Below are 18,122 nucleotides of genomic sequence, written 5' to 3'. Positions count from 1 at the left end.
TCTATGTTCTTCAAGTATGGGCATGGGAGCACTTTCCCATCATGAGGCCCATCTTTGCTAATGGGAGGCAAGATCTTGAACCTTACATATGTAGGTATGATAGATAGTTGACCTAGATAGCTCTGGGTAAGACTAAGAAGTGGAGAGATCAATTGGATGACCTAGTAATAGTGGTATGGAGACCATGGAGAGAGACTAAGGAATGGGACGATGCATAGGTGGAGCTAGGGTATATGTTTTCTTCCTAAGCACAGATTGGTCGCTCAGTCTGGGTGATTGAGAGATTCCCATTGACTCATACGTGGTGGTAGTATGGCTGACCACATGATATCCCACATGAGTATTTATCATATGCTTGTTTTTCCATAGACTTGGAGTGTGGGTGGTCTACTAGATTAGATCAAGGTAATTCTATGATCAATGTGTGTTCCCTTGTTGTGATGCAATGGGACTATATGGCAGGAGTAGTAGATGGGGGGATGACTCCAATTTACCAGACACATTTTATGAGTCATCCTTTCCCTTGTTTCATAGACCCAGTAGGGATGGGTATGCTAGTCTAGCCATTGCATATGTTATAGTTTCCATTTCCACAACAACCACCACAATAGATGTAGTAGGAGATACCTAGGTAGAGGACATGATAGGTTCATATTCCTCCCTGATAGATGGGAGATGATGTAGGTGCTAGTGGCAGTAGGACATGGTAGAGATGTCCTCATGGTGAGATGGGCACCCTAGGAGCTATTTGAGGAGGTACATAGAGGCCTCATATAGAGGAGTAGCCAGCTTAGTAGGTAGAGCATGGAGTGGGTAATGAGGAGATGCAGGATCAACTTGCTCCTAAGCCATAGGGTGGAGATATCCTAGCACAAACCTAGGATGCCCTAAGGAGATCAAGAGATTGAGTGAGGGTAGCACAATGGTAGTTGGGATAGCTGCAGATACAACTCACTATTAGAGATATAAGGATATCACAGAGGGATCGAGAGACCTGCAAGGTGTGAGAGTAGATGGAGTGAGAGATTAGCTCATTATGAGAGCAACTAGAGTGACAATAGGATGAGATTGATCTCCAGTTAGCGAGAGAAACATATTACTATGTGGCATATGTTGTAGTAGCTGTGCTAGCTAAGATAGAGCAGGTGCCATGATTCTCATAGTATGCTAGAGAGTTGGGGGGTGCACGGTCTCTAACCAGACTAGAGATGCCTCCTCCTCATCCACTTGGAGGTGGGGGAGAGGGATAGAGTTAGTTCTTTTTTTTTCAATTTTGATTTGGCTATATATCAATTGGTGTGCTAGCATAATTTTGAGATCAACAATGCTCGAGTAACATTTAGTTTTGTATCAATTATATAGTTGACTCCACATATATATGAGATTTTTAATTTGAGTATCTTCACATGTGTCATCTTTTCTCTTTTGTAGTTTTTCATACATGATATGTTTATCATATGATTATGAATGCAAATTTGATATGATGTATGAATATAGTGTAGATGAGATGAATCATGAAATTATGTATGTGAAATGCAAAATGTGAATGAACTAACATCTCATGCAAGTTTGCAATTTTGTTGTTGATAATGATAGGTATCCTATGAAGATTGAGAGAATGAAACAAAGAACTGAACACTTGTACAATCGTGAAGAAATGTGATACTTTGGAGAAACCAACAATCCCTCACCATGAAGGATGCAAGTAAATCAGTGATCAAACCATGTGCTTATGTAATGCAACCCTACACTAGATGCAACCCAAGGTCTAGTTATTGAGCTCATAAAAGTCTCACCACTAAGTGTTTAGCTAAATCCACAAATGTGATATGATTCCCACTGACATTGCACTCATAGGAAAATGAATATGACACATGTTCTACTTTTGTCAGGATTAAATGTAAGTATTAAGGTACAAGAAGCTAGAATGACCAGAAGATTTGTCCCTGTAATATAGCAAGTGAACATAAACATCAAAGCATAAATTCTAGGATGACCATAATGTTTCTTGTGTGTAGAAACACTAGACACACGAGAGGTCCTTCTTATGGTAATCAATAAGTATGTATTCTATGCACAATGACCCTTTCATTCATAACCTGAGACAAAAGTGTGCTAAGCACACTTGTAGTGACCCGTACCTTTACTTAGCAGGATGAGTATCAGTATTACCTATAGCATAGAGAATTCAGTCAAACAAACAAGGAGAAGAACCAACTTCACTGGGTTATCCATATAAAAGGAGTTGAGGTACACAAGACCAACCAATATGAGATAGAGGCTCTTATAGTGGACACCCCTTTTATATGAATGATTTAAATCATTGGAACTAAACCATCAAATAGAAAGCAAAGAAAAGATCATGCCCTAGTCCTCACTTCTCTAGTTGAAAGAGACATCATTGATTTTCTCAAGGAACATAATAAAATGAAAGCAAAACAAGCAAAGAAAAGCTCAACATATTTCAAACCAGTATTTGTGTTATAGGATTGATGTCAATTGTCAATGTTCAGAACATATGTGAGAGAAATCTCTTCAGTAGGATGACAATAGTAGATAGACTCAGTTAGAACAACTGGTGATTGAAGTCAAAGAGTAAATTTTAGTAAGAACCTTAGTAGTAAACTGAGCAATAATAGACAAACACAGTTAGAACAATTGGTGATTGACATGAGAGATCTTCTTCGAGAGGAATCTCAATAGTGACATGAGTGAAAGTAGGTAGACATAGTTAGAAAAATTAGTGACTGACATGAAAGAGATTCCTATGACACTGTAGGGTGTTGCCCCCGAGTCTATGACAAGATCTAATCCATGGATGCATGAGTAGAAGCAACAAACTAAAGCAGCAAACTAAAGCACCTGTTTACTAGATTTTCACCTTCTTGGTAGAGATTCTTTTTTTTTTGCTACCATGACTCATGTTTGCTAGGTTTTCATCAATGGCACTTTTTTTTATTTTTCAAATTTTTTTTTCTTTTTCTCTTTTTTATTTTTTTTTGTATTTTTTCCTTTTTTCACTTTTTTTGATATTACCAAGGTGCTTATTGCTAGGTTTTCACCAAGATAATGATTTTTTTCAAGACTTTTAGTATGTACAAAGAGCTTTTGAAATCATGTCATCTATAGAACTACTTTAGATGGAGAGTGTTGATGGGCTCCTTGAGTGCCTCTCCCTCGGTTGTTGAAAGTTGGTAAGCACTAGATCCAAACACCACAGTAACTATGTATGGATCAAGCCAGTTGGGTTCAAACTTCCCTTTCTGTATCTATTTTTGCTGATTCTTCAAGTTTTCTCTCAAAATGAGATCACCTAGTTGGAAGTTACATGGCTTAACTTTCTTGTTATAGCTTCTAGACATACATTGTTGATAAGCTCAAAGATGATTGCACGCCACTTGTGACTATTCATCTAACAATTCTATCTCTTGAGGTTGAGATATTCTGTAGTCATCATTAGTAATGGGGTCCTTTATGGAGATTCTCAAAGTAGGAAACTCAACCTCAATTAGAAGCACAACATTCACTCCATATATCAAAGCAAAGGGTGTTGTATCCATTTGAGTTATGATACTTGTTCTATAAACATATAAAGCTAGATTCATCTAAAGGTGCCAGTCCCTTCCAAATTTTTTAATTGTGTGATGTAAGATCATAAGGATTTCCTTGTTGGATGCTTTTTCTTGGCCATTACCCTAGGGGTAATAAATAGAAGATTAATGTTGCATGATTCTGAACGTTTTGGACAACTCTTTAAGATCCTTTTTTTTTAACTGTCCTCCATTGTCAATAATGATGGAGGATGGTACACCATACCAACATATGATGTAATTCATAATGAATAGAGATATAGTTTTTCCATTTGCTACAGAGAGAGGGACTACCTCTACCCATCTAGTGAAGTATTCTATAGCTGTAATAATGAACTTGTGTCCATTTGAAGAAGACAGGTGAATCTGACCCACAAGATCAAAGGCCCATTATTGGAATGACCATAGTGTGATAGATGGAATTGGCTCCCTAGATGGAGTTTGAATCAAATTCCCATGGAGTTGTCATTGTTTGTAGGACTTGGCATATTTGATTTCCTCTTGCTCCATATTTGGCCAATAGTAACCAGCTCTAATAAGTTTACAAGCTAGTGTCAAGCTATTAGATTGAGATCCACAAATGCCCCCATGTACATTGATTAATGTGCGTTTGGACTTATTAGGTTCTAGACACCTAAGGAGTGTTCTATTAAGACCTCTCCTAAACAAGTCATCAGCAATAACAACATACCATGAAGGATTGTGGATAAGTTGAGGTTTTTCATTCCAGGTTAGATTGTCTAGAATTGTATGGTCACAGAGGTAAGAGTATATATGATGGTAGTGGGCTGAGTTGTGTCCTACAATAGAATAGATCATTTGGGATTTAGGGGAATTGTAGGTAGGGTAGAGTAACATCTCTAATAGGAACTCATGTCAAAAATTATTCTCTAGCATCTATAACATGGAAGCAAGAGTAGCCATGGCATTAGTCACTTTGTTGTCTTATTAAGGAATTTGTTGTGTCAAAATTTGTTGAAAAGAGACACAAGAAAAGTATTTCTTTAGGTCATCCATCATGCATTTATAAGGTATCCATTTCTCATTGTTCATCTGATACACATCATTGATCTAGTTGATTATGAGCTATGAATCACCAAAATATTCAATTCATCAACTCTCCATTCAACAACAATCTTCATGCCATTAATTAGGGCTTCATATTCTGCAATATTATTTGTATAAGGAACAAAATATTGTACACCTTAGGAAATGAATAATTCTATGGTGTTATGAATAAGAGCCCAACACTAGGTCCATGTTGTGTGAAGGAGCTATCAAAGAACATTATCCAAGTTTGGTGTGTTAGCATCATAATTGATTGATAAGGAAAGTCAATGTTTAGCAAAAGAAGACTTTGCATTGGCACTTTTTCTAATTGATCAACAATTGCATATCCTTTGATAACATTTCTCTCAACATACTGAATGTTAAACTCACTTAGTATCATGATCCACTTAGCTAACCTTCCTGTTAGAGCTGCCTTGCTAAGTAAATATTTCAGTGGATCAATTTTAGCAACCAATAGCGTAATATGAGGAAGCATGTAGTGTCTCAACTTTTGAGAAGCAAAGATGATTGCCAAGTAAGCTTTCTCAATGATGCTATAGTTCATTTCATAAGAAATCAATGTGCAACTCAAGATAGTAGATAGCTCTTTCTTTGTTATAATTGTCCTCCTGGATGTGTAAGATACCATGAGATGACTTTGTTGTTGAGATGTACAAAATGAGAGGCTTCCCATAGATAGCAGGCATCAAAATCAGTGGATTAGCAAGGTATTTGTTTATCTATGTTAGAATTTGATCACAATCTTTGTTCCAATCATATTTCACACCTTTATGAAGGGTCTTAGTGAAAGGTTGTGACATATCCACTAGCTATGAGATGAATCTATGAATGGATTGAAGTCTTCCTTATGAGCCCCTCATCTGACTAACATTATGGGGTGGAGGCATGCCCATGATTGCTTGCACTTTTTCTGGATCTACCTTAATTCCTTTTGGAGAGACAATGTAACCAAGTAGTTTTCCAAAAGTTACACTAAATGCACATTTCTTGGGGTTGAGTCTCAAACTAAATTTCTCCATACAATCTAGGATGGGTTCCAAATCTTGAAGATGAGTGTTGCATTTGGCACTCTTAACCAAAGTGTTATTAACATAGTCCTCCATCATCTTATGCATCATATCATGGAAGATTGTAGTAACTACCCTTTGATACATGGAACCAACATTTTTTAGACCAAATGGCATCAAATTCCAACATAAAGTTCCCCATGCATAGGTGAAAGCAGTATTTTCCTCATCTTCTGGTGTAATTTTAATCTAATTATAGCTAGAAAAACCAGCCATAAGTGAGTACATTTCATATCCTACTGTCATATCCACTATCATATCAATGTTGGAGAGTGGAATATCATCATTTGGACATGCTAAATTCAAATCTTAGAAATCTATAAAAAATTTAATAGATTAATCATGCTTGGAGATTGGAACAATGATGGAAATCCATTCAACATAGTTGATAGCACAGATGAAACCATCTTTTAGAAGCTTTTCTAGTTTAGCTTTAACAAGTAATGCAACATGAGGATGCATTTTCCTAAGTTTCTGTTTGACTAGTTTAACTCTTGGTGTAATAGGTAAATGATGCATTATGAGATTGGGATCCAAGCCTGACATGTCTAAGTAGTTCTATGCAAAATTAATCTTTTTCTCTTGGAAGATTGCAATAAATTTGTCTCTCTCTTCTACCAATAGAGACTATGCAAGGTGTACCATATGAGTCTCTTCCTCTATTCCCAAGATAATCAATTATGTTGGTTCTATCAACACTGATGATCTGTCTTGAAAATGACTAGGAAGTACATCAAATATCTCATCTTAAGCATCTCTGAGAGGTTTTCACCTTTGTATATGTCTTTTATTTTTACTATTTTAGGTAGTAGGAAAGAGCATAGTCATTTTGGAATGTAGGGACTTCACTAGATGCATTGGAATTCCAATCTATAAGCTCAAGATAGGTGAGTGAAAGAGTTGTGGTGGGTTTGATGGCATTCATGGTGTAGTCATCAAATGCCTAGACAACTAAGTCGAGACCTAGAGCAGCTTCATCCACAAGTGTGTTCAAATGCCTTTGAGTTCTAATGACATTAATCAAAGACTTGATGACATTAGTTGGATGAGACTCATCTGATCTAACCCTAGATGATTCACCCACTTTAGCTAATTTTCGTAAACATGGACTCGATCTATGTCTTTGTCTATAGTTGCTTCTAAAAGAGAGCTGAATTCATACTCTCAAGAGTTTGTGCTCAATGGAGATAGACTGTAGAATTCCCCAACAGTAATAGGGACAAATTCTCCTTCATTTTCTAGATTTTTACAAAGTTGCTTAATGACTACAGTATGACTAGACTCTCCTTGTTCATTAGTAGTGTTGTTAGAAGAATCACTATCAATATTTTTAGTACTGATGCATGGTACAAAGTCATCTGGTTCTGTGAAGAATTTAGCAAGATCAATAGGAATTGCATAAGGATAAGGATCCACATCATGAGCATCATCCTCACGATGATCTTACTTGGCTTGTGACTCATGTTTAGATGAACTCTTAGATTTTGGTATAAATTTGTTAATCCCTAGATGGAAGGGAATATTCTTGAAACCTAGACTAGATGTATCTTGAGACCTTCTAGCTATTGCTTTGATAGGATCAATCAGGCCATTTTTTTGCATCCAATTGGACCATTCCCTTTGTAGCAAAAGTGTTTCATGAGTTTAAGACTTGAACCATACTTTTTAGGAGTAATCTCATGAGACTATTTTGTGAGATCAACTAGAGTTTCCTCTTTGTATATCCATGCAACAATGGCTCTATTTTCATCTTCATCCTCTAGAGGTATAGTAGCTTTAAAAAAGGTACCATTGTACTTATTTTGAGGTGAAAACACAAAAGGTCTCTTCTCTTTAGACGGTCTCCCATAATGACAGGGAGACTCAGGAAGAGATGTCAAAGACAAAACCAGTTCTATATGATATTCACCCATCCCAGTATCTTTTAACTTGAGTGACTTCTCGATTTGTTTAAGCTTATCATCATGGTGATTTGTAGATTCCCTATTAGTAGGTACAAATTTTTTGACAGATTTTAACATGTTAGAAGTATAAATAGTATTGGTAGGTATGGTGAATTCAGAGCAATGCAATGAAAACTTGACACATTGATGGTAAGTTGAAGGTACAACTTGCATTTCATGTATCCATGGTCTCCCTAGTAGGATATTGTTTGCTAATGGAATGTCAAGGACTTGACAAGTGACATCCCTTTCTACAAGACCAACTTGTAGAGGCAACACAACAAGACCTAAGGATTTACACTCAACTTCATCAAATGCCTTGATGGTTATTCTACGACGAGGATTAATGGAATCTTTAGAATAACCTAATTTTCTAAGAAGGGTAGCATAGTAGATGTTTAAACCAAATGCATTGTCAATGAGCACATGATGGAAATATTTCTAATGTATCATGACTTCAATGTGCAATGGTTGGTTATGTAGATGACTTAGTGAATTATCGTCCTCCTTAGAGAAGGACATATAGTGAGGTGAGGTTAGATGACCTACCATAGATTGGAACCTATAAAGATCAAGATACTGAGGTGCATTTTCCTTGGTGAGGACTTTTTTGAGAATCTACCTATGAGTAGGTGAGATTTTGAGCAATTCAAAGATTGTTATTTGAGCACTTGTCCATTGCAATTGATTGAGGATACTATAGCTAGTAGCCATAGAAGATGTTGCAATTTTTGTACCTTTGGAAAATGGACCAACAAGAGGTTTTTCTTTGTGTTGTTCTAACTCAGAAGCATAAGGCACAAGGCCTTTAAGGACTATCTTGGCATGAGAATGTGTAACAATGTTGGCACAAGATTGTGATGGTTCTTTGTCAGATGTAGTAGATTTAGCACCTCTTAAGACAAATGGTGTCATAGGTTTAGTGTTGTCTTGTTTTCCTTTGGTTGTGATGATGTCACAATACTCAAAATCCATAGGTTCAACCATGTTGATCACATCATAATCAATAGAGTACTTATAGTTGACCTTATTATGAGTTTTATATTTAGAGTTTTCTCCTTTTTCATAGTGTAGGAATGACTCCTTGAAAGCCTTGTGCTCCATATTCTTGTTGTGTCCATCCATAACAATTTCACCATCATTAATTAAGTCTTGAACTTTTTGACATAGGTTGATGCAATTGTTAGTTTTGTGACCTTTGTTTTGATGGTATTTGAAAAATGCAATCCCATTCAACCATGGAGGTCATGGTTGTGGATCATAAGGACGAGACTTATCCAATGGAGAAATGAGTTTGTTTTGAAAAAAGGTCTTATAGATCACATCTAAAGGTTGACCAAGAGGTGTATATTCTCATTTTTGGCATGTAACCTAAGATGGGTTCTTCATTTTGTTTCCAAATGTCTTGTTGTTATGAGGAGATTTGTCAACATTTTTAGATGCTTTGAGATTGTTTGTAAGATTGAAAGCTGCTTTAGCAGGTTTGTGAGTAATGTTATAAATGAATCCATCATGTACTACCTCTCAGTTCTTGTTCACATACTTGGATTTATCCTTACTAGAGGTTTAACGTTGTTTGGTGTCCTTTTGAAGGGTTATTTTACCATTTTTGACCATGAATCCCTCTATTCATATAGCTTGTGTGACGATGTCCTCAAGGTGTGTGAAACTTGGAGTTGAACTTTATACCTAAAGTTAGGTAAAAGATTATCTATGAAGATGTCAAGTTTTTCTATTTCAAGAATCTTTTGTGAATATTTGGTATATAGTTACGACCACCTCTAAAGGAATGTGAGAAAAGGTTCCCCAATTTTATGTTTGAGGTTACATAAGTCACGTATGTTAACTGGATTTTGTATGTTTGTGAGTACTATTGAACAAATAGGTTAGCAATCTCATCAAAAGTTATGATACTAGTAAGCAACCATGAAAACTATTCCATGGCCTAAACACCTAGACTTCATGGGAATAAACACATGAGATATGTCTAATTATGCATAAATTCCATAGACAAAGCACCAAATTCTTGTAAATGATCTTAGGGATTGAAAGTTCCAAAGTATTTATCATACTTGGGTAACTAAACTCCTCTTGGAAAAGGAGGCATTTCTAGACTCTTATCAAAAGGAAATGGAAAAAGAGTGTCTAAGGTGTATGTTTTTGTTGGTTTATCTTTATCATGCATCATTTGGGCTAACTGTTCTTGCATGATTTTTAGTTTCTTTTGTAACTTAGACATTTCAGTTTCCTTTTCATGTGTGATGATTGTCTCAACATTAAAATGATGAAGTAGTTTGGCTCCCCCTTGAGTGAGTTTGAGAAAGTATTTCTCTTTCTCTTCATTCTCCATGACTTTCTAGAAGTGTTTATCCTTACAACATTATTTGATGTCTTTATGAGCTATCTCTTCAATTTCCTCATTCTCATCAGTGTGATTGTAAGATTCTCTTTGTCTTTCATTCCTTTGGTGATCTTGTCCTCTACTATGTTCTCTATTTTCTTGGTCTTGATCAACCATTCTAGGAATATGATAAGTTTCAATTTATGTTGGTTGAAAAGGTTTCTTGAATAAGAATTCAGTTGTGTTGTTTGGAGACATATGTGTTTTGCTAGTTTTAGGATTCTCTTAATAAAAGGGATTCCTAGTTTACTGAAAGTTTATGGAAAACATTCTTTGGACACGAGGTGGTCTAATAGGTGAGAGAGATCATAAAGACTCCTCACTAGATTCATTGGATTCAGACCATGTATAAACTAGGAAGTGACCTTTGCCTCGATTATGACCCCTAGCATTACCTCGTCTAAGTCTGTGGGGATAAAACATGTTTCCACTCCTTGTTGCAATAGTATGGAAAACAAAGCTTTGACAAGGACCACACTAGAATGTAGCCTCAAAGTGAGATAAACGTATTGTACACCTAGGTATGAGTCATCTAAGAAATGGCTAGAGCAACCAAGACTTATGACTATTGTGATGCAAGATATGATGAACACAAAAGGATAGAATAAGATAACCAAGTGAGGAGACTAGTTCATGTGTAAATCACAAGTTGTCAACTAAGCAAGAAGTCAAAGTTGGACACTATTGTAGATAGAGGAATGATCAAGTGTTGCAAACACAAATTAGACTTGGAGAACAAATAAATTTGACATATCGGTTTTGACAATTTTCAAGACAAGATCTTGTGCAAAGATTCTCAAAGAACCAAGCAAGAAAGTACAAAGAACTAGGAAAAAATTTAGAACAATAATTTTTAGACCAACTATCTCATGCAAGCACTTGAATAGGACCGCACAAGGATTTGAGAGTTGATTGAAAAATACAAGATTTTGACTTAACCAGACAATGTCTGACAAAATCTCATGCGAAGATGTGCATAAAAGGGTGTGAGGAACTATAAAGAACCACGCGAGGAAGCGCAGAAAGATAGTTTTCTTGCATGAAAATGTATAAAATTGGAAGCAAGAAAAGGACCAAACTAACAATATTTGACTAAACTTGAAGAGATTTTCAATGGTTTTGATAGTTTTGAACAAAATACTGACTATGTTTACAAGTTTTAGGTAGATATCAACATAGTTTTCAAGTTTTGGACATCATTTTGGTTAACAAGTAGACAATTGTTTTCAGATATGGGAAGTAAGCAGTAGTCGCAAACAATCCAACTAGGGATAAAGCAACTTAGAGGGATGAGGGATTCTTGACCTTTTATTTGTTTGAAAGATTTGGACAAGTTTAAAGACTCAAAAAAGACACACTTTATCCCTATAACCAAAAATGGTAGAGGAAGCAAAACCTTTATCTCACAAATTATGTGCATGCATTCACCTCACATAGCCGTATCACCCCACTAGAGGGCGCCCATGTTTTTGGTGTTTCCAAGGACTCAATAGCATACACACTGAATGAGAACCCTTATGGTAGGGTTCAAGCACATATACCACCTTGTAGCATCTAGGTACATGCTTATGGTGAGTATCTATAGGAGAGATTCTTCCCCCTCCTTGCACAAAGATTATGCCCCCTTTTGGAGGTGAACTAGGTAGCAACTATCTAAAAGTTTTTACTTGGCTTCCATTCACATTAATCCTTGGTGGCTTCATGAATGAAGATGAGGCCAACAACCCACACTAGCATTTGAAAGTGCACACACTTGACTTAGCAAGACTAGGGCTGGTGCTAACCACTGCAACAAATAAAGCCTCCTCTTGATATGTGATATCATGAATGAAGAGGAAAAAATTAATATGGCTTTGGAGTCTTTCGCTCTACAAAGCTTCTTTATTATAGTGAGTTGGAATCACTAGAAAAAGGTGTGTGCTCACTTGGGTCATTCGTAGAGGTTGGATCACTTTGGCAAGTCCTCTAAAGGTTAACTCAGATTGGTGGTTCGGATGTAAGGGTCTATGTTTCTAATTTACCTCTAGAGGAAAGAGCATACTTCTCTACCTTGTCACCTTACCGAAACATAAAAAACATGTTCATCAACAAGTTAGCTTATCAATCCCAACTTTTCTTTTCTCAATATTTTGATTTCCTAAAAGGAAATCATCATCTCTTCATAAAAAATACTCATATGAGAGAACCACTAACTTTCTTGCCTCCCTCAGGTACCATCTTCCAAAGGCATCTAAGTTTCTGATTTACTCTTGGACATTACTTCCAAGTAGCAAAGAGAATACTTCCCTATTCCTTTGTCTAGAACCCTATGAAGTTCACAAGCCCTATTAGACTATGTGTAAGAAAGTAGTAAAAGGAGACACAATGTTTAAGTGGGTTTGAAATCATTCTTCGACATGTGTATCTTTGACTAGGCATCCTGCAATCAAACCACTAGTCCTATTTAAGGGTTTTTAATAAGGTGTCGTTGAAAAGTGATCTACAAACCAGTGTTAAGCTGCTGAAAATCTAAAACTAAAAAATGAAACTATTCAAAAAAAAATGTCAGTTAAATCATCATGATAAAAATAGAATCTTAAAACTGCAATTTACATTTACTATTGTCAAATTTTGCCTGAACTTGTAGAGATCCCACATAAGAAAATGATGTGTACTGCATGAGAAACCACACAATTATACACTTTTTTGCATTGGGAAGTGTAAAAGAGGGAGAAAAATCTTAGTTTCCTCACACGAGAAAGAGATTTTTCACGTGAGAAATTGAGAGTGTACAAATGAAAGTGAAAAAACATTAAAAAATTATAGAATAAAGAACAGATGAGGCCAAAAACTTGATTTCTCGGCCCCATGGTCGGCACCAAAAATGTGAGTGGAAAATGTGGGCCTTTGTGATTCACACACACTTCAACATGATCCTTATTTGAAGAATCATCCTAGAATGAACATGGGATTATTCATTCAAAATTTCCAGTAGGTTGATCTATTGCCTCCTAACTAGAATGATTTTGCTAATTGCTCTCAGATCAAGAAGCTAGCAAGTAGAAATCTAGAATGAAGGAATTTATCTAAGCTAGATGATATGCAAGTTTAAAGCTATATGTATGCAAGTTTAAAGCTAAATGTATGCATTTAATCTAGAAATAAAAGAGAACAAATTATACTAAATGTATGCATTTTAAAGCTAAAATGATATTGCAATAGAAGTGAGTCATTATTTTAGCATAAGTTTGATATAATTCATGTGCATCCCCTAAAATGAGGAATTGAGAGTTTCTTAAATAGAATTCCAGAATTGATCAATGGTTGATATCAAATTGAATGAACAGTCAAGATTAGAAATGAGATTGAGTTAGAATGGAAGCTTCCTTGTGAAAATGAAGTTAATTGATTCACTTCTAAGTGTGAGAAAGAGTTAACTGAGTTAATTCCTTTTTCATTTCTAGTTCACTTAGAGTTTCTATTTTTTAGCTGAAGAGAGAATTTGGAGAGTATATTTCACTTAATAAAGTTAAATATGACCTCATAAATGCATAATCTTAATTAATTGAATAATTAAATTCAATACATTAAAATGAGGATATATTTAATTCCTTAATGTATATTTTAGCAAAAGAGGTAATATTTAATTTAATTAAAGTGCTAGGACTTATAATTAAATTAAATTAATTAATAGGTTTACTTTTGCTAATTTGATTAGATTTAGGAATTAAATGAAGTATGTAATTAATGCAGATTAGGGGTATTCTGCATTTGACACTTAGATTAAGTAGCGTTTATCAAAAGTCAGAAATGCCTAGTAAAATATGACTTACGATTGATTAAATAGAGAAAAATTGGTTTAGCATGGCAATGTGCTAATTTTGGGGTATTAAAATCTTCTTCTTCCAAGATTCCATTCAAAAACCTAGATTTTACATCCATTTGATATACATTAAATCCTTTTTAAGAAGTATATGAAAATAAAGTTCTTACTCCTTCCAACCTTGCAATTGGGAAAAATGTCTCTCCATAGTCAATTCCTTCCTCTTATGCATATCCATTAAAAACTTGTTTTTCTTTGTTCCTTGTGACTTCACCTTTCTCATTCAACTCATTTTTGAATACCCACTTTGTTCCAATTACATTCTTTTCCTTTGGCCTTGGTATCAAAATCCATAGCTTGTTCTTCTCTATTTGATCAATCCCCTCATTCATTTCTTTAATCCAATCTTCATTCACTAGGGCATATTTAAATAATCACATAGTAAACATGTATCCTTCTCCAAATTGTTTCTTGTCATGGCCCCTAAATCTTGATCTCCAATGATTTGATCTAGTGTATGGTGTCTTTTAACATATTTTTCTAAGATAGTTTTAGGTCTTCTTTCTTCTTGTGGTATATCACTTGGTCCTACTTGCTTATCTTGTTTAGTTATCTTTGGTTATAACTTGGCATTGTCTATCTGGTGTTTAGTTTCCTCTCTTTGGCATTTGACTTCTTCTTTGTGTGACTTGACTCCAATAGCTTGATGCATGGCAACATGTTGATGCTCAACAAAGATTTTCTACTGAACCTTGGTAGTGATTGGTTACTAATGCACGACAACCTCTTTCTCTGGTTTAGATAATGCATTAGGTTCTTCTTCATAGATGTAGACAAATTTTCTATAATCTTCAATTTCCTTCTTGCACTTCTCGTCATTTTTAATGCAAATTCACCAATTCTAACATTTGCACTTTGTACAATTTTTTTAGTGTTAGTATTCAAACACTTGTAGGCCTTACTTCTAGTAGAATATCTTAAGAATATACCTTCATCACTCTTTGCATCAATTTTTCCTTTCCTTACATCTTTTAATATCTAACACTTTCTTCCAAAGACCTTGAAATAATTGACATTAGGTGCATAGCCATACCAAAGTTCAAAAGGGATTTTGTTTGTACCTTTCTTAACTTGAACTCAGTTTAGTTTATAAATAACAGTACTTACAACTTCTCTCCAATACTTATGTGAAGGTTTCTTTTCCATCATAACTGTTCTTGCACAATCCATGATTGACCTATTCCTTCTTTCAACTACCCCATTATGTCGTGGAGTCCTTGGTGTACTAATTTGTCTCTTGTTTCCCTTTTCTGTAATGCCCTGCTAAGGGATCCAAAAGAATTAACCTAAAGTTTTACTAAGTTTGCTAAACATTTTTTTTTTAAAAGTAAGAAAGTATAACATACACATTAAACACACAGTAGCGGAAGCAATAACATGTAATCATCAAAAAACATACATAATAGGTTACATTCCTTAAGGATCCCAGGACGTTGAGTCACATTTAAATTTAATCTAAACCTAAGTCTAACAACTACCATATCCATATGAAAGAATAATTAGAAAGTCCAAATTCCATTTAATATATATTTGTTCCGAATGCCACTTGGCAAATTAATTTGGAATGCTCAATCATCCACTTCACATGTCACAGGGTATGAAAGGCTTAAAAGAATATACATATGTAAAAATAGAAATACATCATCCTCAAATCCATGATACAAAGTATAGTAAAATAAATGAAATCACTCACCATACATGATACATCCATAATTATATAACATCCATCATAAAATCTAACCATCCATCATAATAATCCATGAACAAAATGAAGGTAAATGCCAACAAAGAATGCTCTAGCCACAGTGACCATGGACAGATCTCAATGGTAAGAGTAAAAAGTACTACCACCCGACTGCATGGAACCTAAATGGCCCACTCCCACCATGTTGAGGAGATAGTCTCAAGTCCTAAACAAGATATCAAAACACAAAACAAAAGTACTCTCTAAGTCTAAGAAATCCTAAAAGTATGCTAACTCAAAGGTTCCAACATAGGTTGACATCTAGACCCAGAGGCACACAAAGACACATAGGAAACCTACTATGCAAGCAGGAAAGTGTCATCACATAAGTCATGTTGGAAGTTACTCGAGCAATCCCTTAGGAATCCCGGGTCCCTTGTAATCCTGCGGCCACTAGTATCCTCTCGTACTGATGAGGCATACTATGGAATGCAAGGTTATAACCAAGCATTCTCTCTACCCCATCCTAGTCTATACTAGCACTCAAGGCATGGGAGAGAACACACAATTATCTTATTAGGTTCATTTAAGTCAGTATTTAGGTGAGATATTTTCACTTATTAAAACAACTTACAATGGGTTTCTCCAGGGAGCCTCTTAGGGCCTCAACCCCCATTGCAAGCCACTTCCCGACACTACACATAGATAACCTACCCTAGGCTCATGAAATCACAAATCCAAGAAGCATAATAAAATCACCTTAGTCCTAGACAAGCAATTGAAAGCAACATAAATATAATCCACAATAATCACATCAGTTCTCCATGAGCAACTGATAAGCATCAAATAATAATCATTATGATCACAACAATTCTCTATCAGCAACTGAAGGCATCCATGATAAATCACAATATCCAAAGGTTCTCCAACGAGAAAACATAAAGTATCCCAATAATAAATCACAGTACTGATTGAAGACTCCAAAATGGTCAAGTCAAAACATGTCACACAATGACATCATCAAGAACAAATCATACACTTCAGTCCTCTCAAAGTGACTAGAAGAAAAATCATATATATATAATTGATTGATGACTCAAAAATGGTTAAGTTGGGTAACTCAAAAACATACACCTCAGCTTCACACAACGAAACTGGAAAGCAATAACAACTAGTAAATACAACATATCATAGAGCACTCCATCACATTAGCATGGTCAGGTTAAGAAAGATCGAGACCAAATCATCATAACATCACATTCACAACCCCAAGCCTCTAGTAACAACCTAAACTGGCCAACACTAGAACAATCCCAAACCTCAAAAGCATAGACAATATAACAGAATAGTACAGTTCATATCTTGGGTTTGATTTCAAATAAACAATAGGGTTAAAAGTAAAGTCTCAATTTGCGTTCAATGTACGTTTCAAATATATAAGATTCTTAGTTATTCTACAAGTTAACTCGTACATTAATATAAAATTACCCCATTTTATTTTTAAGTCAATTACCTAAAATATTCTAAGGATAATCATATATATACATTTTGTTATATTCTTTTTAAAGAATCATTTAAAATATTCCTCATTGAATTTCAATAATTGCAATTCAGTAAAGTCGGAATTAAATAATTTCCACCTAATTATCTAATTTTCATTATTAAATAAATAAATGATATCATATTTAATCAAACTAATAACTATATAATTAACATTTAATTAATTATTAAAAATTGTTAATAAATATTTATTGATAAAACATATTAATAATTAATGACTAACTATCAATTAAAACATTATATAAAATAATATTAAAATTTAATAATTTAAATATTATTAAAAATATAATATAAAAATGATATTAATTTTTTTTTTAAAACAAAAAAACATTAAACAACATTTTTAAGCTCGCAGACTTACATCAAAGGCCTGCGACCTGCCGCAGTCCTGTGGTCGTAGGGCCTGTGGTGGTAGGTACTTGGTACCTGACGTTATAGTACTTGTGATGTAGGTACTGTCGTGCAGAGCTGCGGTAGTGGGGTGGGGTACGGGGTAATCCCTCCCCCCCATAATTATATATTATTATTATTTTTTAAATAAAATAATTTCTATTTATTTAAAATAACAATTCAAAGCCCCCTAATAATAATAATTTATTATTATTATTCTTATTTTTAAAAATTTATAAAAGATTAAAATTTAATCTGATAGGAAAATAAATCGAACCAATCGAATTTTCATTCTAAGATTTTCATTTCCAAGATCAAATATTTTTCCAAATTAAATTTCTCAATTCAATTTTAATTCAACCCAAAACCCGATTTAATACAAATTTCCTTTTTACCTACAAATGAGGTTTTCTAAATAGTCTTCCAATCTAGATTTACAGATGAAATCGAATAGCAAAAGATCCAGAACGAAGAATTCACACATTCGAGAAGACAAGTTCTTACAATCACGAAGTAGACAGAACATATTAAATTTCTTAAATCATTTAGGGATC

This window comes from Cupressus sempervirens, chromosome 1 (genome assembly GCF_028749045.1).
Source record: "Cupressus sempervirens isolate cs-2001-9-10 chromosome 1, ASM2874904v1, whole genome shotgun sequence".
NCBI classification, from domain to species: Eukaryota; Viridiplantae; Streptophyta; class Pinopsida; order Cupressales; family Cupressaceae; genus Cupressus; species Cupressus sempervirens.
The sequence above is the reverse complement of the archived record's forward strand: the minus strand, read 5'-3'. Positions refer to the sequence as shown.